General features: G+C 35.4%; 1 long non-coding RNA gene across 1 annotated transcript; it reads left to right on the forward strand.

Moving 5' to 3' along the window:
* The first annotated feature begins 6160 nt into the window (after positions 1–6160).
* LOC110718097 lies at positions 6161–7682 on the forward strand. The gene is made up of 3 exons (XR_002510833.1): positions 6161–6591; positions 7250–7393; positions 7488–7682. It is a non-coding gene; the product is annotated as an uncharacterized LOC110718097 (long non-coding RNA).
* The last annotated feature ends 1105 nt before the right edge of the window (positions 7683–8787 follow it).

An 8787-nucleotide genomic window follows, 5' to 3' on the forward strand; every position in this document is an offset into this window, starting at 1 on the left:
ACATGAGTACATAATCACTCAAAACTATTATATTTTGTAAATGTGTAACTTAATTATACAAACATAGATAATATTTTGTAAATGATTAACTTCAACATCATGATCATTAAGTGTACAAATACAATTTACTCATCTATCTATCAAGATATTAATACACTTCTAGGTTTTCTTTATAGACTAATATATTTATTTATTTGTACTTAATTGGATTCCTTATTGTCCATTATAAAACCCACGTCAACTTTCTTCTTCATATTACTATGTATACATAAAGTTAAGTTTCGTTTTCCCTCATTAAAAAAATAAAATAGTTAAGTCTAGCCTTCCCTAGTTCCCTCCTTACAAAAATATGGCAAAAGCAAGGCTTAGAGATTGTATTATATTAAAAAATAATCTTAATGAAATTTCAAATGAGATTGATGAGATCAAATAAAGAAGAACGGGAAACACAATTGAGAGATTGTGTTGAAGCCGTGGTTGTTCTCAATCAATGGATTCGGGACATCTTATACCATGTATTCACTAAAGATCGCAATCCTATATATTGCGAAAATAACCATTACTTCTAGGTTCTGAGCCACCACTAGTGCAAAACTAACCTTAAGTAACACCCACAAAGTGTTACATAAAGTGATAAAAGTGTTATTATAAACAATAGGTAACACTTTAGTGGGTGATACATCCGCCCATGTTACCTAAGGTCTCATGTAACACTTTGGGTAAAGTATAGTAACACTTTTTAAAGTGTTACTATAAACTTCTTATGTAACACTTTTTTATATTATATGTATCACTTTTTTATATTATATGTATCACTTTTAAAGTGTTACTTTTTATTTCTTAGGTAACACTTACTTATCTTTACTTCTTTAGTATCATTTTTCAATCATATAGTAACACTTTATCCGACATTGTGTATCACTTTTACGAACTAATAGTTGATTATTAGGTAACATTTTTCAATCATCATTTGACAAATAGTATCACCATATTTGATATTATGTATCACTTTTTGCAAATTAATGTAGCACCTTATTAATTAATTGGTAACGTTTTAATATTATTAAGACAACTAGTAGAAAAAGTGTAATCGGCACTAGTTCAAAGCTGACTTAGGGCGCCGGTTCAAACCAGTGTCCTTAACATAAATTAAGGGCACCGATTTTCCCTTGAATCGGTGCCTTTTATGCCTAAATAAAAGTAAATTTGATATATATATATGTATATATATATAAACTTAGATATTTTTATTAATAAATGCTTGTAATATTACAATTTCATACAAAAAAAAAAAGAAAAAAAAAATTACAATATACAAAACAGTAGCAGCTTGGAAACAGAACAAAAGCAGCTCGGAAACAGAACAGCAGCAGCAGCAGCACATAAGCAGAACAACAGCAGCAGGCAACAGTAGCAGCACATATGCAGAACAGCAGGAGCACATAAGCGGAACAGCAGCAACATGCAACAGCAGCAACAGGCAAGAGCAGCAGAAGCATCAAGCAAGCATCAAAACCTAAGGACATATACTTGCTAAAGAAGTCAGCTATAAGGAAACAACTTAATATTACAGCTTATAAGTTGGAAGAATAAACAATTTTACAACTTATAACAACCCTTTCCTAATCATTCTAAAAAATTTCTAAATAATGCACAACAAAAGAAAAAAAAATTCTCCTCTTAAAAATATACTTGTGTTACTGTTTGTGCCTTCAATAGAAACACACAAATGATACTTTCTACATAGGTTCACTAGAGGTGTATACTTCATGATTGATTCTTGAGGTATAAGTTTTCATATGCAAGCTACTTATGACTTATAAACAAGTATAAAGAGAATTCAAAGCATTGCATTTGCCAATGATAACTGACATGTGTGGTGTGCTAATGAATGTTAGCAGAATGAATATTGAATAGCATTAGACATATAAAACTAGGTCATTGTCATGGGCGAGCAGAACTTCATTTATAGCACACAATAGAAATGAGGGAAGAGTATGAGAACCAAGTCCCAGTCTGAAGCTCATCCAGAGATGGTAAATTTATAGTTTAACAAGACTATAGTCAATAATCACGAGGAGAAGAATGCAGTGTACCTTGAAACTGCTGCAGACTTAATATAGAGTTGTCAACCCCTTGAGCATGTTCGATGCTGCAGTGATAGGATCGACAGAAGGCGGAACAGGGACAGCTCTGTGAACAAATCAGTAGCTTGCTTTGCCTTAACTTCCAATGTTACTTTGGGTTCAATTGTAGCAAATCATGTACTTCACAGAAGAAAACGTAAGCCTTCATTGCACCGGTAGCAGCCTATGTCGCTCTCTTTGTCCTACTTACAAATGGTTTTCTTTCATTTTTGGTCCACAAGAAGAAAGAAGCAAAGTATGAAACTTATTTTATTCTAATGTTGATCTTTCTCTCATTATTTAGTTAGCCACAACACTGTGCTCAAGAAGATAATAGCTAGATCATTTCATGCAGAACCATCAATAATAGAAGATCAAAAACCTCTAGCTATAATTAACATACAGAAAGGGTGGAATAACGTGATTTACTTATTCAGAGACAACAAACCTTACAAAAGGCCTCCGGAGAGAACTAGGAATAGGCGGATTTGCAGCTGTTTACTACGGTTGATTGAAAGATGGGTTGGAAGTTGCTATCAAGATGCTCATGCTCTCTCCTTCAATTAATGCTTTAGATCAATGTAGTACTGAGGTTAATTATGATCAAACTACACTACCGAAGCTATTTTTTTTGTCCTGAATCACATAAATATTAACGATGAATTTTTCAATTTGAGTGATGTTGAGCTCTTAATGTCCATTCGCCACAAGATTTTGTTCTCTTTAATAGACTAATGTGAGGAAGGAGCCATAAGAAAAAGCTGTGAAAGTAGTGGGATTTACTCTTCAAACTCCTCAAACCTATGGTCAAACTCCTCAAACCTAAGACCATATCCCCAAACTCACAAAATTGCCATATCTCAAGATATACTGTGCAATCTACATCCAACTCCCTTGCTTGGCATTTCATCCAATAACCAATTCAACATCAGTATTTGTATACATAACTAACAAAATACGATGTCAGATTGTAACACCCTACAACTCCATTAAATTAAAACTAATAGGCTTCATTTTCCATTTACAATCAAACATTATTAATTTAACAATCATATTTTTGCAATATACATAGAGAATACTACATATTAAACTAATCCAATCAATAATTAAGCACAAACATTAAAAGAAATCAAATTAAAGTTGAAATAGAAGTATTAAAGTGGTAAAACAGTAATTTGGTTGAGCAATAAACAATGAAAGCAAAAGACAAAGTGTAAGAGAGAGAGAAAGAGGGACCTGGACAAGAGCGAAAGAGGGTGTTGCGAAGGGTGGATTTAACGATCGCTGCCCACAAAAGAGGAGAGTAGCCGTGAATGTAAACTTATGCTCCCTGCCATTCTCTCTATTTTCACACTTGCGTTATCTATATGAATAGTTTGTTGAGCTAGAAACCCTAATTTCAAAAAATCAACTATTATAATCAAAAATTATGGCAATTAAACATGAAATTGAACCGGGAAAGAAGAAAAATCTAAAAGTGTTTTAGTTTCATGAGATAAATTAGGGTTTGATAGGCGAAATTGAGCTTAAAATCGGAGTATCGAACACAACCACTATTCCAGCTTTACTCTCATCTAGTTCGTGATCTTCTGCCATTTTTTTTTATAGTTGTGGATGTGATCTTCTGCGGATACACTTTCATCTTTGAGAAGAGAGAGGGAGGGAGGGAAAGAGGAGAAAGAACGACAGATTGAGTGAATGAGAGGAGGAAAGAGAAGAAATCAAACGAAAAAGCTTGGGATGGAGAAATACGAGGGATGAAGAAAGTTGTGAGACTGTTATTATAAGGGTTGATTTTAGTAAAAATATTTTATAATAAAAAAAAAGTCACAATTTTCTTTTGAATTTAACTCAATTTAATTAATTTTTTCTTCAATATTTTTAGAGTATTAGGTTGGTGGATGTGGAAAGCAGTAAGCTTAGATTAGAAGTTCAAACAGAAGCTGCAGTACTTGATTGCTGTTTTCAGAATGAGTTTGTTGCTTTCTCTGCTGCTTCTGATGGATCCATTTTCAGGTAGTTTTTTTTCCCTGAAAATTAAATTTGGTTTTTTGTTGAAATTTGGGCATAATATTATTCAAGGGTTGCTTAATGAAATTGTAATTATTATCCAATTTATTACCCACTTCATGGGAGCAGTCAAAATTTACCTAAAAAAGTAAGAAAGAATGAAAATCGAAGGAAGACAATGAGAAAGGGAGAGAATGTAGAAGAGATAAGGAGGAACTTAAGGTGGAATTGTACTCTTAGTATCCCTGCTAATGATTTTTGATATGTGAGTTGTGATATTACACCCTAATAAGCGTAGGCGGTTCGTTTAAGTTGTTTGAAAATAATGTGAAGATAAAGTATGGATTTTGATCTAAAATAAGGCTAGTTATAATGGCCTACAGCATAATACAAGTATTAAAGCAAGACAGCAAGGGGTAGGAAGCTTTGATTCTCACTCATTGATCATCACTCACTAAAGAGCTTTATTTTGGAATTATAACACTCTTCTAGCAAACATAAGCCTAGAAAATGCATGAAAGGACTTTAAAAAGGGTTGGAATCTAACACTTGAAATGTAAGGTAGACTTTGGGTGTCTCTCCTTTAATGGGGTAGTATTGGCTTGCCTATGTTTTTGTTAAATATGAAGAATCTTAGAACACTATATATGTTAAGTACTAAATTACCTGAAATGTTAGATGGGAAGTTGTATACTCACCCTTGGGTGTATTGATTTATTTTGGTTGGCTACATAATTTTCAGCTGCTTCACTGTGAATCATCTTTTCGCTTATTCCGCGAAGGATATATTAGAGTTGAGCCTTAGTCACTCATACCTGGAACTATTGAATTAAAAATTCTGGTATCATGGTTATTGGATGTGGGCTTCTATTATGCTACTTATACAAGTATTAGTTATAACTCTTTCAAAAAAAGTATTAGTTATAATTGAACAACTTGGTTGCTTCCAAGCAGCATCAGTCAAAAAATTAGTGCCCCCACCCCACCCCACTGTCTTCCTTCAGAGGGGTAACTAACCTTCGTTACTGATTTTGCCACCATATACTTCACATATATCTAGCAATTCACAAGCCATCAACAAATTATACAAGTCTTGGCTGACCTCAGTTTTAATTTGCTTAAAGTAACTATTTATGTATTATAAGTACTTTCGACATGCTTCTGGAGTGATATTTGCCATATCGCAGGAATTGGCTCAGTTTGTATCAATAAACAAGTTATCCTTGATGCATCCTTTCCCTTAGTCTTATTCATACATCAAGACATGTTATACACACATTCATGTGCTAAGGGCCGAGTCAGCTGAAATGAATTTGGAACCTCTTATTGATTTGCAGGTCCATCCTTCGAACCTTTGCCCACGATGACATCAGTGCTGGGTCTTGGTTTATTGGACTGGATGTGAAGCACATTGATGAAGCAAAGCTTTGTTGTTCTTCTTGGTCATCAGGTATATTGCAAATTTTGAACACGCCAAGAAAAGATAGGGATAGGAGTGGAGACTACTCTCCCCTTCTGTGAAATTAACACTGATTGAATGGTTCTGATTTGCAATGTGTATGCCATGTTCTTCTGTAATGTTCAAATTGGTTTGACCAAGTTAATGTCATGTTGGAGTGGGCAAATCAACTGGAGTAAAAAACATTCTGTAATGGCAGCTATCACTGCTGTATGCTATCTGAATAATGTGCTTGTTAGCATGTTATTCTATCTGTTTTAGGATTGTTGAACATGTACTTTCACTTACACAAACTGCACACCAGAACATGGGAAAATTCTTTCAGTATTTTTTAATTGGTTGGTTGGGCCCTCTTCGGCAAAACATAGATGTGGGAGTAGTTTATGGCTGTGCGATTAATTGTTAACTGTGAAACAGTGAAAGTAGATAATTAAGTAGGAGTGGTCATGTGAAAATGGACAATTTATCTTTCTATAAAGCTACTTTTTTCTGTCGAAAGCTAATAGCTTCTGATAAAAGCTATACCTCTGACCTGTGTAATTTATCACTACCTCCACCACTACATTGCCATACACTTAAACCACTAAAGACTTCTCCAAAGCTAGTGCCGAAGACACCCTTAATCTGTTTTAAGAAGTTCAATTTTATTTTTTTTTATTTATAAATATATATGGATCAAATTTGATTTTTGATCCATGTTTCAATGCTAATGAGCATGATGATTGACATAATTGGAAGAGGATTTTGTTTTCCATTTTCTAAAGAGTCCTTGCAAAGTGAAGGGTTTGTTTGACCTAAGTCTTTGAATTGTTTCAGGTGCTATATGTGCAGCTGGTTGACTTTACATGTCAAGCATTATGTATCTACACACAGTAATGGCTGTTTTTACTCATTGTTTGGGTAGCTGGGTGGCCTGGTCTGGCTTTGGCTCATGGCTGCTGCTGGTTCCCTGCTGCTACTGGTTTTGGTTTCAGTGTTGAACTGGGAATGATTCAGGTAATTCTTTGCAAACCTTTCCATTTTTTTTAGGGGTAGTGACCTCATGACTTGTTAGGCTGTTAGTTTTCTGAAGGCAACTGAGGAGCAGCAAGGCAGCTGCATAATTTGGTCACCATCATTTATAAATACTATATGGGATCAGAGGCTTCCGGAAATCTAGAATCTCAATTATCCTTAAATACTTCTACAATCATAACAGTCTAGCTATCTCGTAAAGTGGTCCCTATAACATTTTAGAAGTAATGTTTTTCAAAAACTTTAAATTCTATATTTTTTTAGTTTAAAGACCTAAACTTTAAATGTTCATCCAATTGAACCTGTAATCAAAGGAGGACCACAAGCTCGGGGCTCAATAAATGAAATTTTTTTCCCATAAAAATTGGTGCTTTAGGTGGAGTAAGGACTTAGGACACCTAATTCGTAATTCTCCAAGGTAGATCAGCCAATCTAAACAGTGTAGGATCTAACATGTCATCAATGGGATTAACGCCGGGTTAGAATTTTGTGTTTTTTTTTGTTGGTATTGTGATTATGATTTATAATCACTCTGATAGTTGATGAAGAAAAATAATGCAAACTCGATAACATTAGTTCACTTCGATGGATACTTTTGTCTTATCACTTTGTATAATGACTTTGAGCTTGAATTTATCAGGATGCCTCAGCAGTTGGAGCTTTCTATGAGCTCCTGAGTCAATTCTCTCTGAACGTGTCTCAGCATGGAGAACGCAAGCCAGTCAATTCGTTTGAGTTATGTCCGATCTTAAAGACACTATATATACAAGATACTCATAAAAAGGTGATATATACACCTGCTAGATTAATTAGCTAATTATGCAAGATACATATTACTGATGTTTAGTTTGTCAATTGCCTGCTGTGATAATTTACAGGGAACAATCTTCACAAGACATTCTCCAAGCACTGAGGGATGAGAACATGAATGATCCCCGGGATCGAATCGAAATGGCTCAATCACATACTTTCTACATGCCTTCACTCCGCTGAGTTGTCGTATGTGTTCAGGATGCTGTAGCCTTGTATTTTATTTTGATTTATATTTTATTTTTTTGGACGAAATTGTAATATTACAGCCTATTTTAATGAAAATATGTAACTTTATATATATGTTAGTGTTTATATATCAATTTAAGTGAAAAAAATGCAAAAAAAAAAATTTTATTTTTTTTGGGCATTTTTGGCACCGGTTTTGGAATAAAACCGGTGCTTAAAGTTATTTTTAATTTTTTTTGCCACTTTTTGCACCGGTTTAAAGCAAAAACCGGTGCTAAAAGTGTGGTTTTTCGCACCACTTCTCACCCAAAACCGGTGCGAAAAGTCTGATTTTGCACCGATTTTGAACCGGTGCTAAATGTCTGGGGTTTTAGCACCCCCAAATCAGGACCGCTTCAAAATCGGTGCTAAATAGGGGTTTTGAACCGGTGCGGATTACGTGTTTTCTCCTAGTGTTAGTCACAATAATTAAAGTGAGCGCCGCTCCGATACCGCTGTTGGGTTTCGTAGAGTCCGAATCTACGCGGAAGGGAAACCCACCCAAGACCCGCACACTAATTATAGCGACTAAGCATGCAATCACTAATTAAACAACAATTAAGAGAGAGAAAGAAAAGACATTCTTACCCTTGTCGCGTGCGTCGCTCAAATCTCGAGCTCTTACTTGAACCCCGCAAATGCAAGGCCTCCGACGGCTCGTACCCAAGAACCCGACCCGAACGATCCAAGTCCCGAAGGTTAGTCGAGACCCGACCAATAAAAACTACAGTTTTACCAACTTAAGGTTTTCTCACTTTTCTTAAGGAGATGCCTTTTTAGTTCCACTCAAGTGTTCTTCCCAAATCCCAAAACCTTGGTATTTATAGGGAAATGAACCTTGAATTCTCACTCTTGATCAATGTGGGAGATTTGCAATTTTCTCATTTTATTTTAATTAAAACAAAATTAAAATTGCAAAACAATCAATAAGTTACAAGTGGCACAAGGAGGAAGAGAGATTAGGTGAGGACCATTTCCAAGGGGGGGGGGACCATAGCCTTGGTGCCCAAGGCAATGCCCACAACCCTTGGTCCCCACTTGGTCAAAACCGGCATCCTCCATGTGGCTGGCTTGCAGCCTGCCTTGGCTGCCAAGGTTGCCAGCTGGCGCCTAGCACCAAGGCTGGGCAGCCAGCCAGCA

The sequence above is a fragment of the Chenopodium quinoa genome, unplaced genomic scaffold (assembly GCF_001683475.1).
Source record: "Chenopodium quinoa cultivar QQ74 unplaced genomic scaffold, ASM168347v1, whole genome shotgun sequence".
NCBI lineage: Eukaryota > Viridiplantae > Streptophyta > Magnoliopsida > Caryophyllales > Amaranthaceae > Chenopodium > Chenopodium quinoa.